The following is a 17,892-nucleotide window of genomic DNA, read 5'->3' as shown; positions in this document are numbered from 1 at the left end:
ACAAAGATCAACCTGTACCAGAATGATGGGAAGAAAAAAGTTTGGAGAAGAAAGGGAATGGCACATGATCCAAGGCACACCACATCCTCTGTAAAACATGGTGGAGGCAACGTGATGGCATGGGCATGCATGGCTTTCAATGGCACTGGGTCACTTGTGTTTATTGATGACATAACAGCAGACAAGAGTAGCCGTATGAATTCTGAAGTGTACCGGGATATACTTTCAGCCCAGATTCAGCCAAATGCCGCAAAGTTGATCGGACGGCGCTTCATAGTACAGATGGACAATGACCCCAAGCATACAGCCAAAGCTACCCAGGAGTTCATGAGTGCAAAAAAGGGGAACATTCTGCAATGGCCAAGTCAATCACCAGATCTTAACCCAATTGAGCATGCATTTCACTTGCTCAAATCCAGACTTAAGACGGAAAGACCCACAAACAAGCAAGACCTGAAGGCTGCGGCTGTAAAGGCCTGGCAAAGCATTAAGAAGGAGGAAACCCAGCGTTTGGTGATGTCCATGGGTTCCAGACCTAAGGCAGTGATTGCCTCCAAAGGATTTGCAACAAAATATTGAAAATAAAAATATTTTGTTTGGGTTTGGTTTATTTGTCCAATTACTTTTGACCTCCTAAAATGTGGAGTGTTTGTAAAGAAATGTGTACAAATCCTACAATTTCTATCAGATATTTTTGTTCAAACCTTCAAATTAAACGTTACAATCTGCACTTGAATTCTGTTGTAGAGATTTCATTTCAAATCCAATGTGGTGGCATGCAGAGCCCAACTCGCGAAAATTGTGTCACTGTCCAAATATTTATGGACCTAACAGTATATATATATATATATATATATATATATATATATATATATATATATATATATATATATATATATATATATATATGAAAATCATATAAAAATATATCCACTGTATATATACATATATATATATATATATATATATATTTATTTTTTTTTATTTTTTTTAATTGATGTTCTATATAAAAAACTATTAGTCATTTATAGGTAAAGTCTTTGGTTGGGACCATAGTATATGCACTGTAACTGCATATTATGGATCTGATGATTCTAATTCTTAAAATTTTGTTACTGTATCAACATAGGCTGAAAGGCCACTCTACCAGGAAGAAACCATTACTCCAATTAATTGATTAATGTTTGCAAATAGACACAGGAACAAAGACCTTAATTTTTGGAGACATGTTCTGTGGTCTGATACAACTAAAATTGAACTGTTAGAACATAACGAGAATTGTTACATATGGAGGAAAAAGAGAGAAGGTTTGAAACCTAAGAACACCATTCCAACTGTGAAACACAGGGGCGATAGCATCATGTTGTTGGGGTTGTTTTGCTGCAGGAGAGACTGGTGCACTTCACAAAATAGATGGCATCATGAGGAAAGAAGATTATGTGGCAATACTGAAGCAACATCTTAAGGTATCAGCCAGGAACTTAAAGCTTGGATGGATATAGGACTTCCAAATGGTCAATGATCCGAAGCATACTGCAGACTGGTTACAAAGTGGCTTAAAAATAACAAAGTCAATGTTTTGGAGTGGCTATCACAAACCCCCTATCTCAATCCTATTGAAAATTTATGGGCCAAGCTTAAAAGGCAGGTGCAAGCAAGGCGGCCTACAAACATGGCTCAGTTACAGCAGTTCTGTCAGGAGGAATGGGCTCAAATTCCTACTAACTATTCCGAGAAACTTGTGGAAGGATATCCAAGACGTTTGACCCAAGTCATACAGTTTAAGGGTCAATTTCTGGTAAATAATGTGACCATCTTTCAGCTTGTGGACTGTTACTCATCTGTATTACTCATAGAATGGTACATTTAATAGATTTTTAAATTTATATTGGCAGACATTACACTGCAAGTGCATCCTGGCAATTTACCAATGACCGTACATTTGCCAATTATTCTTGACATAAATGATCTTGGTAAATTAAACATTAGCTGGATTATATCATACACAGTTGGTATGACTAAGGTCTTTATTTGTAAAGTGAAATGTGTATTCCTAGAACTTTTCCCTTGTGACAAGCCACTTTACCTCTTCAGCTCCTCATGATCTTTGTTGCCGTTGTAAATTATTAACTCTTTAGCTCTTTTTGTAAACTGCAGCTGGAATTCCAGTCTGTTTGTAAGGAGTAGACTTATATCGATGTAGGGAATATGTATATTGAATAGGGCAATTTGTATCTAGTGGGACTATTTATAGCCTCATTTTGAGTAAAACCCTGATGGTGTAGTCTTCTTATATATATGTTAGGAAGTGTATCTCACCTTTATTGAGAGATTGTATATATTTCTCTCCTCCTCTTTTAGATCCATATTGAATATTGATATTGAACTTATGGATCAATAAAACCTCCTGATGAACCCTTTGGCTCTATCATACAAGAGGGGAAACGCGTCGAGGTGTAAGGTGTAAAGCGTATCCCAAGAGTGTGAAGCTATCAAGCACAGAGGTCTAACCATTACCAGAAGGAACCTGTGACATATCATGTGTCTGAAATGAGGTGTAAGGTGTAGGGTGTGTGCCGGGAGTGTGAAGCTATCAAGCGCGGAGTGTGTGGCCATTGCCGGAGGGAACCTGTGACATATCATGTGTCTGAAATCAACTATCTTTATGAAGAGGAATATTATTTTTTAACCTCAAGGGCATATGTGATAAATATCTCATCTATCAAGAATTTTATCAAGGAACAAATTATGGTTATTGGACTTATTCTGTGTAATCTTTAGCATATATGTGTTTGTTGCTTTGCTGAAAAAAATCTTTTTTCTAACAGTTCAGATGATGGCGTTGAGCCAGTATTAGGCCTCTGTTCTGTAGAGAATGACCTTTTGGCATTCTATAAGGTGCATGGCATCTAAAATAACAGTTCGGTAGATGAATGTACACTATATGGGTATTCCAGGATGTGCCTAGTTTTAAAGTTATCCCTGTTTTCTCCTCTGTAAAATCGACCAGCTGTGGATGTGATCCGGATGTTGAATAGCGGTCATTAAATACATCAAAAGGAGCTATCAGGGATGACACTTGTATCATTGTGGGTATATGGTCTCTAAAACTGGATAGGGGTTGGAACTAGATATATAGACAAAATATCTTTTTGTCTCTGTATTCAGCTCCTAAACCACTGTGTGACGGTGAGTTTAATAGTTGTTTTTCTAAAAATATCTTATATGAACAACGGTATGAAACATATATAAATCCTTGAAAAATTGCAATTTTTCTCTCTGAGGAACTGTTTAGGAGGAGAAATGTATATTGATCTGTGATTGAAGGATGAATTATTGTTATGTATCTACCCCTGTATTGGCTGATTCCAGTTGAGACATTGTTTGTATTTATGTCTATGAGTCTTTTTTAGCTTTGATATAATAAAGGAGAATTTTTTTAGAAATTTGGGGTTAATACTTTTTGAGCTGGAATTCCAGTCTGCCAGCTTTTTATGACATTGGTGAGCCCTATGAATGCTTCTCTACTATACAGCTGTAGGTACAGAGTAAACAGAGCAGTGGGAAAACAACAAACGAGGTGCTCAGAGCAATGAAGACGGGGCCACATGTCTGCGGCACGCTTATATCAACACAGAGAAGATGTATAAAATCTGTGAGTGCAATGCGAGAAACAATCACATAGCACTCGCACCAATATTAACCAATAGAGCAGAGCACATCTGCTACTTTTATCTCCTGAAATCTTCTGCAGCAGGACAAATCACAGCATGCTGCGAGTGGTTCCATACCTCTTCAAACAAATCAATGGGTGCAAGAAAAACGCACGGCACACAGACTGCGCATAGACATGCGTTTTTAACAGCCCGTGACTGTGACTTGTGGTGACGTTGTGGGCGCTCATGATACTTGATGTGAGAACACGGCGGTCATTGACCTCAATGACGACTATTGGTTTCAGTCTGAGAGGCTGGCTAAGTACAGCAACTGGCGTCATTACACTGGACAGTGTTTCACCAGCTTTAACCCCCTTTTCTTCTTGTACTTATGCAAATCTCCTGATGAGTCACGTGTGCTGATGAAACGCGTTGGGAAGCATAAGGGGAGTTTTCAAGGACAGTAGCCAGGTGTTAGCTGTGGACCATTCTTGTAAGGGCGGGTGTTATTGGGGTTTAGGGTAAGCTAAGTTTGAACAGACTAAAAACCTTCCCTTTCACTCCGCCTATGTGACAAGAATGCTGTGACGGGCAGCGAGATCATCTTATCGGGTGAGAGCTTTCCTTTTGTTTGCTGCTCATGAATATGTTGTAAATTTGGGCATGAGGGTTATGTATATGACTAAATAAAATCTACAAGGTTCTGCATCCCCACAAGGATGCAAGGCAAAACCCCTTAGGGACCCAGAACCCCAGTGCCGGTACCAACAAAACCCCTGATAATACCAGTTTTCCCCAACAATCCCCCATACAATGGTACCCAGCTAGGGTGGGACCAATGGATAGCCGCTTAGAGGTGGAGCTACTCCAGTCCACTAGTTGACCAGATGGCAGAGGCAGACTGTGGAGAGTAGTCAGTGGAGTTGAGAGTTGACAGCAAGAGTGTAAAGGTGGAAGCGAAGTGACGTCTTGGCTCAGGTTGACGGTGACCTGGTACCCAGGAGAAGTGGTTGCCGGTGGAGTACCGTGGAGTACTACTGGAACTATGCACCGACAGGGTACAGGACCCTAAGACAGGAAAGAGCTTCACGATGACCTGTTAACACCTGCACAGCAAAGGGGACCATCAAGGACCTTGCTGACCCTAAAGAATCTGAAGACTCAGTAGCAAAGAGAGAACCGGGGACAGGACCAGAGACTCCAACCCCACAGGGTTCACGCTACCATTAGGTGGACAGAAGTGGACAAACCATAGAACGGGGGCCCCAGTGTTTTATACCACGGGGACCCACTTACCAGAGACCGGTGCAGGGGAAGAAGGTACCAGAGAACCAAACTGGCACTGAGTTGAAGGGGACCTGAAGACAAAACCAGCCGGCCTTGGGCAACCAGTTAACATCTGCAGAAAGTGAGTAAATGAGTTGCACTGAATACTTGTGTGGACTACTCTTTTCTGACACCCACTGCACCATACACCCTCTGGGGCAAACCCTACTTGTGGAGGGACTACCATTCTAGCTGACAATACCACCAGCCCCAGTAGAGACATTCTGCAGCGGCAGCTCCCCACACTTAGCCGCAACACTGCAAGTGGCGTCACAAGTGAACTGTTATGATTCAGGGACCGAGGAGGATCAAAAAATGCGGAATCCCAAATGGTAACAGAGTGGCTGGAACCTTAATGGATTGCAGACCTAATCCTGACACACAACTAGAAGTAGCCGTGGGACGAGTCTAGGATGACCTAGTCATCTCGACACAGCAGGAGAACTAAATATTCTCACAGATAGAGATATAAGAAAGCTAATCTGCCTCGGAGCAGTCCCCAAAGATAGATATATAGCCCATCACATGTAAAGGCTACAGTGATGTAGAAAAACACAATACAAAGCTAGAAACAACAGATTCAGCAAAGGTGAGGCCCAAACTATCTTTATAGGAAAGGATAGGAAGGAGCACTGTCTGCAACTGTAAACCAGGTGACGTGTGCCTTAAAAACTGTGTTTTATTGACTGAACTTTATTGTCTGAAAAAACGCCACCATTTTGCTGTGAAAAATAATTGCGCCACAGCAGACCAAAAGGCGCTAGTATTAGCACTTCTGATATGGTAAAATCCTGAGGTCACACAACCTCTCCCCCACTGTATCAGCACTCTGAAGTTACTGTGATATCAAAAACACTAATATAGATTAGGGACTGAATTAATAGCAAGCATAACAAACACAATACCTTGCAGAATCATGGAGCTAAGTATACAGACACTTCCAGCATTGAATGATCCCATTCCACCAAGAACTCCACACAGACAAAATAGGAATCAAGCATTGGTATCAAAGCAGAAAAAAACAACAAGAAAGTGGAAAACAAACAGCAGAGGTACAAAGACCACTTATCTGAGAGGATATCTGGAAGTGAGCAGAGCTGGTTACAGAAGGTCCTTAACACACAGAAGACCATTGAGCAGCGGCAAATAACAAGAGAAAACTACTCAGTTAAAAAGTCCAATCTGACCCTGATTGCCAGTCTTTCACAGGTATGTGGCTTTCATTCCACAAATCAACTGCACCGCCAGCACTGACCACAAGAGAGAGCCCCAAACTGGAAAACTTATTCTCAACAGTGAATATTATCATATTCTCCCCTATAAATATCCCCATTACGAAAAGGGCCCAGGGCAAGGAACCAAGTAACGGCCACGACCGTGACATAACAAGAGAGACACTGCCCAGAACCGAGTACCCTATATCCCTGGGTGCTAAAACCCTTTTTTCCTGGCGTCACGAACAGGATTGAACTGGACCCGGTCAAACCGGGTGACGTGTGCCTTAAAAACTGTGTTTTATTGACTGAACTTTATTGTCTGAAAAAACGCCACCATTTTGCTGTGAAAAATAATTGCGCCACAGCAGACCAAAAGGCGTGAAAAGAAATCCCACCCACGACTCCTGTAAGCGCGGGCAGAAGAAAGCAGTAACCTGACCCGGAAGTTCCCAGAGATGCTCAAGTCCCGCGAGAGAGTGGTGAGGAACACCAAGTGGAGCGTCAAGGATGTAAAAGCGGACGTTGGTGCAGGGACGCAAGAAGTTTCTGGACACTAGGAAAAACAGGATGGCTGCTCCAGACGATTGGGAGTCCAGCCGTCCTGTACCGGGAACCGCTGCCTGGCTGGAAGGAGAATTAGCCTGGTTTTGCATCCGGGTGCGGGTACAGTCCCTTCAACAGGTCGTGAACTAGAAAGAATAGGTGCGGAGAATGGTGGCAGCAGTGTGGGCCCGCGAGAACCGGGTCGTGCACGCAGAGCAGTGCCAGGAGGAAGGAACGCAGACCGTCTTTACTTTACTGACCCGCCCGGAGGGGGGACCTATCTCCAATCTGGTCTAGGAGCACCAGCCAGCCCGGCTTCCCGAGGCCATACCATCGCCGGCAACACCGCTTCCATCGCCGGTTGTGGACCGGACTCCAGGGATGTGTTGTGTTTGTTCCTGGAGTGCTTTACCAGGAGGCCAAGTGAACCTGATGGCCCCTACCCAGCACCTGGGTTGCCATGACCTGATATGCTACCAATAATACTGTTTATTGTTTTGTTGTTTGAACATTGGACTGTTCCAGATTGAAAAAAGTTACCAGTTGATGTGTTGATATAAAAATGGACCCAGGATGCCGGACTGGCAGCAGCCAACACAAACTTGTGTCTTGTACAAAAGTTGCACCGGTTGTGCCCCACCAGGGTACACCCATCCAGAGGATATTGCTGTGAGCATCACCACCAGGGGAGGTCGGATGCAGGAAAGGTTCAGGACAGAGATGGTCCGGACCTGGTCGCTAGTGAAACCAGTGGCCTTCCTCCTTAGAAGGGTTCTGGGACCAGGATCTTTGGGTGGTGGGTGCAGGAAGGGATACCTCAGGTTGAAACATTTAAAGTGTTGAACCTGTGTGGGAACACCTGTTATGTTTACGTGAAAATAAAAAAAACAGAAGTGTAGCCAGTTTTACCTTGCAACCCAAGGACCTGCTGGAATTAACCAAGGGGGAATGTAACACCCCTTAGACCATCAGGGTGCTACAAGGTTCTGCATCCCCACAAGGATGCAGGGCCAACCCCCTTAGGGACTTAGAACCCCAGTGCCAGTACCAACAAAACCCCAGGTAATCCCAGTTTTCCCCAACAATCCCCCATACAATGGTACCCAGCTAGGGTGGGACCAATGGATGGCCGCCTAGAGGTGGTGCCATTTCAGATCCCTAGTTGAAAAGGTGGGAGGGGCAGACTGTGGAGAGTAGTTAGTGGAGTTGAGAGTTGACAGCAGGAGTGTAAAGGTGAAAGAGAAGTGACGTGCTGGCTCAGGTTGATGGTGACCTGGTTCTCAGGAGAAGTGGTTGCCGGTGGAGTACGGTGGAGGTGGACATGGGCTGTTCCTGTGTCAGCAGCCGAGCTGCTTGGATCCGGGTTCTCAGTGGCTCGAGGGTCTCCGGACACTCAAATGAAGGGGGTATTTACAAGGGATATTATAGAGTTTGTGACGCCACCCGTGGTATGTGGTAATTAGGAGTACCACCACTGCAGTTGGGAGTACCCGGGGGTGATGGAATGGGGCAGCCAGGTGTTAGAACCCTTCACGGGTAGGGGCGAATACCGCGGGACTCGGTGTTTGAGGGGAATGCCATTGGGTGCAAGGGGGTCACTTTAGTACTCACTCAGTCCATTAAACAGACACCAACAACTGGTAAAATAAGTCTCTGGATGCCGGTGCCGCTGAGGGGAGCTAGTTCGGGTCCCGTCCCCAATGGTGCTGCCTGGTGATCCGTGACCTGCCTCTTGAGTTTACTTCTCTGGTGGTCCCGGTAGTGTGAAACTTTCCGGGTCCCGCTCCCCACTATGGCTAAGTGTGGGAGCTTTCTCTCAGGGCTCACGCTTGGGATTTTCTGGACCGTTTTGGATTGGAAAGTCCTATCCTATCCCCCTCGTTCCGCTAGTGCCCCGATTTTGGGTGGGAACGAATCTTGAAGGCTCCATTCTCCGCCGGTAAATTATCGGGTTGCCTGAAGCTACTCCCTGACCTAGGGTCCACGTACCCCGTCGTGCCTCAAACCCGGACCGGTGATGGTGCAAGGCCGCCGGCTGTCCTCCTCGACAAACCCGTACCCCTTACCACAATCCCCTTCAACTGGGGGTCCGACTTCTCTAGGCTCAGACCACCATCTGCCACCTAGATAGTGTTCCAGGAGCCCCGCTCCCGACCTCCTCTCACTTTCACTCCTCACCTCCCCTCCCCAACCCCACAGGTAAACTACTCGATTCCACTCAAGCCGTCCACTGGTGTGTTTGGTGGGTGTGGTGCAGGGTGTATCTAGGATTTGATTAGCTGATGTAGGCAACACAATATGGTTAGGGACCCAAAACCAAGAAGCAGGTGGATACTGATTGTGCAATACCCTGTGACGACCCGATAGTCCAGGGGTGTCACAGAGACTCCAACCCCACAGGGTGCACACTACCATCAGGCGGACAGAAGTGGACAAACCACAAAACAAGGACCCCCAGTGTTCTATACCACGGGGACCCACTTACCAGAGACAGGTGCAGGGAAAGAAGGTACCAGAGAACCAAACTGGCACTGTGATGAAGGGGACCTGAAGGCGAAACCAGTCGGCCTCGGGCAACCAGTTAATATCTGCATAAAGTGAGTAAACCAGTTGCACGGAATACTTGTGTGGACTGCCTTCTTCCAACGCCCACTGCACCATACACCCTCTGGGGCAAAACCCTACTTGTGGAGGGACTACCATTCTAGCTGCCAATACCACCAGCCCCAGTAGAGACATTCTGCAGCGGCAGCCCCCTACACTTAACCGCAACACCGCAAGTGGTGTCACAAGTGAACATTATCAAATTTTCCCCTATAAATATCCCCATTACAAAAAGGGCCCATGGCACGGAACCAGGTAACGGCCACCACCGTCACATAACAAGAGAGACACTGCCCGAAACCAAGTACCCCATATCCCTGGGTGCTACAAGTGCAATGCGAGAAAAAAAAATCACATTGCACTCACACCAATATTAACCAATAGAGCAAAGCACATCTGCTACTCTTTTTCTCCTGGCAAGTGGCGTCATTACACTGGATAGTGTTTCACCAGCTTTACCCCCCTTTTCTTCGTGAACTTATGCAAATCCCCTGATGAGCCACGTGTGTTGATGAAACGCGTTGAAAGGCATAGTTTTTCAAGGACAGTAGCCAGGTGTTAGCTGTGAACCATTCTTGTAAGGGTGGGTGTTATTGGGGTTTAGGGTAAGCTAGTTTTGAACAGACTAAAGCGGGCTTTAGATGCAAGGATATATCTAACGAGATGTCGGCGGGGGTCACATCGTAAGTGACGCACATCCGGCATCGTTAGTGATATCGTAGCGTGTGATAGCTATGAACGAGCAGAAATACTCACCTTCTCGTTCATTGCTGACACGTCGCTCATTTTCTAAAAATCGAGCGTCCGGTTGTTCAATGTTCCCGAGGCAGCACACATCGCTCCGTGTGACACCCCGGGAACGATGAACACAGCTTACCTGCGTCCCTCCAGCAATGTGGAAGGAAGGAGGTGGGCGGGATGTTTACGCCCCACTCATCTCCGCCCCTCCGCATCTATTGGCTGGCCGCTGTTTGATGTCACTGTGACGTCCCTCCCCCTTCAGGAAGTGGATGTTCGCGGCCCACAGCGAGGTCGTTTGGAAGGTAAGTACGTGTGACGGGGGTTGCAGGATTGTGCGACACGGGCAACAAATTGCTCGTGCCGCACAGACGATGGGAGCAGGTGCAATCGCAAATGCGACCGCACAACATATTGCAACGTGTAAAGCAGGCTTAAGAACCTTCCCTTTCACTCCGCCTATGTGACAAGAATGCTATGACGGGCATCGAGATCATCTTATCGGGTGAGATCTTTCTTTTTGTTTGCTGCTCATGAATATGTTGTATATTTGGACATGGGGGTTATGTATATGACTAAATAAAATGTACCAATGTCATAATTTAGGTTTCCCCATGTTTTTCCCAAGCATATGTAATAGTCTACGACCACTGTCTTGGATTTATATACAGTATTTGGATCATTTTACTAGTGATGATTATTATATGAGTTACAACAATCCGGTCTATTTTTTCTGAGCACCCTTGCCCTTGGGGTTTATACCCCTGCGTAGTTTGTTTGAATTGGGCAGACTAGAGATTTGAATGACCTATCTAGGACGACACTGCTTGTATGTCCACTAGGGTAATCCGGTGGTAATTTGTATGTATTTCTAGGCACTTTAGGTTTTAACTGAATAATTAAAAGTTATATTTTAACTCGATATTCACAATTGTGCCATTTTCCTATATATCGTGAATATTTTTGTCCAGGACTTTTGATTCCCTGCTTTCTCCAATATAAACCTCTAGAACCCTGTGATGGAGGAAAGACTGAGGTAATTGAAATCCAGCCTCTGCAGAATGTTTTACCAGGGCTGCTCCTGAGGAGAAACCCGCTCCTGACACCATAGACATGCTAATGTCGTTGTTGTAACAAAGCAGGACATTTTGCTAGAGGACATCCCTTGAGTGTCCATAGCGAGGGGGCTGGGACCAGCCCTCTGGCCTCACAGCAGCCAAGCAAGAATAACTGTTTTTCTATGCAGATGTTGATGTTTGTTTTCCTTGTTGCACTTGATCATCTTGTTAACCGATATCAGCTGGAAATGTTTAATGTGATGCTGCATCCCATAAAGAGAAAATATTCTTGATATAACAAAAATTGTGGTACTCTAATTCTGTTGTATTGTAGCCCCAGAGTGCTTTGATTTGCTGTGGAGGTATGTGGCACCCCTGAGGCTTCAATCGCCACAGGGTACTGCATCTCACTTAAGGTGCAGTACTCATCCCGGGTAAGAAGGGGTTAATCGCTAGTGTTTCTCACATTCACAAATTACACAGTTAGGTGCTTTCCCATCAGGGGGATGGCCTTGGTTAGATAGGAAGGTGGCCATCACGAAGTATGGGACTTTCCTGGTCACTAGACAACCACCTGGGGGGCGGACACCACTTGGGGGAAAGGGAAGGAGCATCTTCACACTTAGGCAGCCAACCCCGAGCACAGCTTGGGGTGAAGGACACAGTTGGGACCTCGGTCCAATCTTCTAATACCTCACACTTCTGGGAGCGCCATAGGACCCGCGGCTTGGAGCAGGTAGCTCAGCCCGGGTTCTCTACAGCTACATGGGATTCCAGGCTCTGCGGAGAGTCCAGGAAACACCCACAGCCCATTCCACATTCCACATACACCAGGATTGGAAGAACCCCGTCCAGAAAGGACTCACAGTGGGAACACCGGCGGTGACCTCGAATTGCTCGGGATAGGCTGGGACCCAGCACGGTGGAGACCGGTACACCGGGAGTCGCAACCGGGACTGTGAGTAAAGAAACCTTGAAACCGCAGAGACTGTGATTGCCTGTCCTCGCCAGCTCCAGCGCCTCGTGCTTCGGCGCCAATGGCCACTGTTGTGAATGTCATCTGTGTGGGTGCTGTTCTGGAGCTCCCTCCGGTGGCCAGGAATGGTAGTGGAGTTGAATCTGAGCTTGTGACTCAGACAGGTGTCGGTGTTAATTGGGAATTGGGGAAGTCCTATTGCAGACAAGTCTGGTCTATATAGGAGAGCACTTTCGGCCCTGCGGGCGCCGGTTATAATTGTATTTTCCTCAGCTTCTGTTCCTGGCCTGGAGATTTGTCCTTCCCTGTATCCCTGAGCAAGACTTCTGCAGATAAGTTTCAGTTTTCGCCTTGCTTTCTGGTTTACACCTTAGGGTGTTGTTTTTCCTTGTTCTACTTTGTATCTATTTTCTTGCAGGTGAAGTTTTGTTACAGTTGTGTTGTGAGCATGGGTGTTTCCCCTGTGCTGGCTTTCCTGCAGGAAAAGGGATTTTTATCCATGTCTGATTTGTTTATTTTCTCTTCTGTATTTGTGTTCTTTTGGTATTTTGGTCTCCCATTATTTACAGGAGTACCTGATATAGTGGGGGTGAGGTCGTATGACCTCCAGGGCCATTTTTACTATCAGGAGTTTGGTATTTTTTCATAGGGATTTTGCACTGACCACAATCAGTTCCTTTCCTTTTCTTTGTATCAAGTTAGTTGGGCCTTTTCTAAATCTATTTTTCCTATTTGAGTATTGTGTTTTCCTATATCACCGTAATCTTTGTATGTGGGGGGCTACCTACTCCTTTGGGGACTGCTCTGAGGCAAGGTAGTTTTCCTCACTTCATTCTGTGAGGTGTAGCTAGTTTCTTAGGCTGTGACGTGGCGTCTAGGTTTTTTAGGAACGCTCCACTGCCACTTCTACTGTGGTCTGATAGTCAGGTGCTTGCGGTCAGCCCAGGTTCCAACTATACTTGTTTCTTGGTGTTTTTTCACCAATGGGAGATTTTTGTAATCTTCCACGGTTACCGGATCATAACAGGCCACTACTCCCCTCATCATCCCCCCCCGGGCCTGCACCACCTGTAGGGAGCAGAACCATCTTTGCTGCTACAACCATGCGCCCTGGAGGACAGTGTCAGCAGTGGCGGCTAATCATAAAGTCACCTAGCGTGATGATACACGTGGGGTTGGGGATCACCTGGATCTGCGGCAGCTCTTACATGGCTGGCAGGGTATTTATGCATTCATGTCTTTGCTTTGGGGCAGTAGTTTGCTCTTTCATGGCAATTTATATTGTTCCACGTAATTTCTATGTGCCTTATTAGAGCCATTTACTTTGTCCATTTGACTCCCCGTTGGGTGTCATGCACTAAACTTTGCTTTGTGCTGATCAGACAGGAGGTTTCATGCATTTCTATTTTTTGCCACTAAGGTTTTATTTCATTTTGTGAATCTATGAACCTTTGCATGTTGAGCATATTTGTTCCCTAGAGTTTACTTTGTATATTACTGCATGTTAATCATAGCACCTTGTTTTTCTTTTTAGCCTGTTCAGACCTGTGTGATACATTGTGTATTTGTTATATGTTTTTTAAAGGTTTTTAGTCTGTTTTGTCTATGGTTGCTACTGATAACCTTGGTGTTGTTTGTGGGATTTTATAAAGTTTTTAAAAAAAATGTAAATTACTTTTTTCCAAACTGCATGTCTAGTGATCCCTCATTGGCACGTCTGTTTCTTTTTGTTGTTAAAGAAACCTTGAAACTGCAGAAACTGAATCCGCCTGTCCTTGCCGGCGCCGGCGTCCCGAGCTTCGGCGCCAACGGCCACTACTTCCCTCATTATCCTCCTTGGTGCCTGCTCCACCTGTGGGGAGCAGAATCTTCTTTGCTGCTACAACCATCCGCCCCGGAGGACAGCGACAGCAGCGGCGGTTAATCCCTGGCCGCTTACCACAGGTGGCGTCACGAGACAAATCATCCCCATCTTTCTACTCCTCTTTTTATTTTATGCCTCGGGGCCACGAAATCGGGCATTGCCAGTAAGGTTAACCCCTTGCCCTGTGGGTGCTACATCTGTGTGATAAACACGGCTTGTTATGGATTAAAAAGCTTAAAAAGCTCCACAACTGGGTCCCAATGCCTATTATATGGAAACCTGATAACAGTTTATTTTTAAAGTCTAAAGGCAAGATTTAAATATAATCATCTACATTGTCTAAGGGCCCCTTCACACTGTGTTCTTACCTACGTTCAGTGGTCCCGTCGGAGCTTCTGTCTGAAGACGCCCACAAAACAGGTTTTGGACTCATGTGCCGACGGGGCAATTGACTATAATAGAGCAGACGGAGTCAGCGTGTGCTCTGTCTTGCACCATTTTTAGGTGTATACACTTTCTGCAGGTGAACACCCAGACTTGTCCGTTTTGCATGGGGTGTTCGGGCGGAAGCTCCAACGGAACCACTGAACGTAGGTAAAAACACAATGTGAAAGCAGCCTAACATCCTTCAAGATGGCTCCTAAATAGGGATGATCGAATACTTTGATTATTCGGCTTCGCGAATATTTTCCGAATACCTCGCCACTATTCGACTATTCAATGCGCAATGTAAGTCTTTGGGTAGCCCGAATAGTTCTGAATAGTTGTTATTCGGGTTTCCCATAGACTTACATTGCGCATCGAATATTCGCGAATAGCGGCGAGGTATTCGGAAAATATTCGCGAAGCCGAATATTTGAGGTATTCAATCATCCCTACTCCTAAACTTAAAATTATCCTTCCAAATTCAAATTTCTAAAAATTGAAAAATCCATGATGTTACGGAAATCCTACAATTTCAGAAACTCAAAAACCCTTCTACCACCACCCATTGGACATTTCTGCTGATGTCTATATGTAAAAACGAATATATTAATCAAACAATGAAGCCGAATCCACCCATGAAAATCAAGGTAACTCTGTTAGTACTCTACAAGTCTCCCACTTCTGGATAAGATTTCTTTTCTTACAGATTGAGGACACACACCTGACATGCATTACACCAATATAGCCTGCTATCATTGGATATAACAGTTATTATTTGGTGTCTAGTCAATGTATTTTTCATTTTAAAATACAGTATTCACTGTAAATCCAGTCCACACAATAGTAATCTGTTAATCTCATTAATCCACTTCTTGTTACATATTTCAGACATTTATGAGGCCATACATTGAATTGTTAGTGGGTTAATCACTGTAAACCGCTACTGTAACATATAGAAAATATTGATTTCACCCAAAGTTTTTCTTCAAAATGAACAGAATGGAAATTAATTTAAAAGAACTTTACTGTTAGGAATAACCCTTGATGTCTGCAATTATTAGGACTCCAGCAAATAACCCTCCATATCTCAGCTCCTTGGACAGCTGGCAATGTGAGGGAGACATGAATCGAAGTATTATAGATTTATCTGTTGTTTTACAGCTCCAAATACATTCTGTTTTGCCATAAGATATATAGGTAAATCAATTAATGTACAAGTCTATATTGTAGTAAAAATAAACTGTTACAGTTAACGATACTCACATATGGACCTTTGATCTCGTCACTAGTAATGTAAACCTCACAGTGCAATGTCTGCTTTCCTCAGCCTGTTTTATTGCATGCCTCCATTACATTTGAGATAAAAAAATCAATGATTAAAGGTATCCTGTCACAAGATCGATGATGCCCAAACTACAGCAGCATGAATCAGAGCCCGGCTGCACAATGGCAGCCAAGTATGTTTTATTCTGAACTGTTTCAGAGAATACTTACAGACCAATTCATGAAGGTGTTTTTTTGCCAAGATTCTGGCAGGTGTTTCCAAAATTTTAGCAAGTCAAAAAGTTTGAGTAGAACCAAGTGCGCCCACCATCCCTCTTGTTTGGTATGATATTACACCAATTTTCAGGGGTAATATCTATCCCGGGTCAGGGGAGGGTTAACTGCCGGTGCCTTCACAAAACACACACATACAACAGTAAGTGCTTACTCACAGGAAGTTGGACTAGGGCAGACAGGGAGGTGAGCCATCACAAAGCATGGGACTTTCCAAGTCGCTAGGACAACCACTGGGGGCGGGCACCAATGGGGTAGAAGTAGGCGCAACCAACACACTTACAGCAGAACCTTCCTGGGCACAGCTTGGGATAACTTCTAGCACTGACAACAGGAGTTAGTGTTTCTCTCTTTTTGGGCCCGTGGGTTGGAGCAGGAGCAACCTGGAGGGACACCACTAAAAGACTTTCACGGGCACCGGCGGTGACTGCCGACTATCCGGGATCAGCTGGAGCCCATTGTGACAAAGATTGGTACTCTGGGGCAGCGCCTGATCTACTTGTGAGTAAAAGACCTGGAACCGCAGCCCCTGTTTCTGCCTCTCCTTTACCAGCGCCGTCGCCCAGCGCTGGGGCACCAACGGGGACTACCACGACCCCTGTCCTCCTCCATCATCCTCCCTGGTGTAATCCCGCTCTGCCTGTGGTGAGCGACACCATCCCAGCTGTGACCTTCACCATCAGCCCCGGGAGCAGCACCTGCAGAGGTGACCCCCATCACTGGCCATGTACCACAGGTGGCGTCACGATCATCTAATAGACTTTCCTAACCGTCAATACCACCCCCATCCTCTATCCTGCCTCCCGTCCTCCACTTTTCATCCCCTCCTGTATGCCTCGGGGTAACAGAACCGACCCAGGACACCCCGTGACATCGCAGAGGACCTGCACCCCTGGCTCGGCAACGAGTAGGTTAAAACACCTGCCCTGTGGGGCGCTACATTTACACAATATAAAATGAAGATCAGTGATGTAAGGATATGGTAACTGGAATATGATTCAGCCAGAAACAAAGTCAGCATATGAATGCAATGTGAATACGGCTGGGGCCACACGGGCACTACTGCGATCCACTTGCATGAGACTCGGCTCGTGCTGGCAGTACAGCAGAGCCGAGTGTCATGCCTGTGTCCTTGCAACTGAGGTCCGTTCGTGCGAGCAGACCTCAGCTGCGGGGGGCGGGCCGGCACTCAGGAGGGGAGGGAGGAATTTCTCTCCCTCTCTACTGCGTAGCCGGCTATTGCCATTCTCGCACTGCACTAGCAGTACACCGGTGTACCGCGAGTGCAGTGCGATTTTTCTCTCGCCCCATTCACTTGAATGGGTGCGAGAGAAAGAGTCTCAGCTTACAATCGCAGCATGCTGCTATTGTTTTCTCAGTCCGATTAGGGCTGAGAAAATAATCGCCCATGTGTGCTGACACACAGGCTAGAATTGGTCCGAGGGGAATGCGATGTTTAATCGCACTCCACTCGCACCGATTTTCTCGCCGTGTGGCTTAGCCCTAAGAGGGAGTCTCAAATTAGATGGGGATATGCAAAAGAGGCACATATGACTTTGTTTTGAAAATCCATTAGATCCAAAATTGGATATCCTTGATGCAGTTGAACAACCGCTGAGTGTAGGAACAACATTATCTTCTGACCAGGTAAGTAGTGCTCCTGGTATTAATTGGTGTGGCCTGAGCGTTGGCGGGTGAGGTCACTCACTAAAAGAAGGGAGCTCAGAATAGACTAGAAAGTCCTGATTGTTACGGGGTGTGCAGGAATTTCTAGCACCTGTGTTTTCATTCTCATGTGATTTTTAGAGGTGCTAGTGTATTCAATGTGTTCCTTTAATAAATTCTTAATTATGTTCAAAATATAAACTAATTAGTGCCTTAGGGCCTTAACCCAGCCATTTTCATTTTTCCTTGTTCGTTTTCTTCC

The 17,892-nt window shown here is 45.5% G+C and overlaps 1 protein-coding gene across 1 annotated transcript in view; it reads right to left on the bottom strand.

The window, feature by feature from the left end:
- LOC142309913 (uncharacterized) overlaps positions 1–15,725 on the bottom strand; it is a 98,951-nt gene extending 83,226 nt beyond the window's left edge. The window contains exon 1 of the mRNA XM_075347379.1: positions 15,672–15,725. The gene's annotated coding sequence lies outside the window, so the exon portion shown is untranslated. The remainder of the gene's footprint in view (positions 1–15,671) is intronic.
- Positions 15,726–17,892: the final 2,167 nt, after the last annotated feature.

This window comes from Anomaloglossus baeobatrachus, chromosome 5 (assembly GCF_048569485.1).
Source record: "Anomaloglossus baeobatrachus isolate aAnoBae1 chromosome 5, aAnoBae1.hap1, whole genome shotgun sequence".
Taxonomy (NCBI): domain Eukaryota; kingdom Metazoa; phylum Chordata; class Amphibia; order Anura; family Aromobatidae; genus Anomaloglossus; species Anomaloglossus baeobatrachus.
This window is presented reverse-complemented; position numbering and strand designations above follow the sequence as displayed.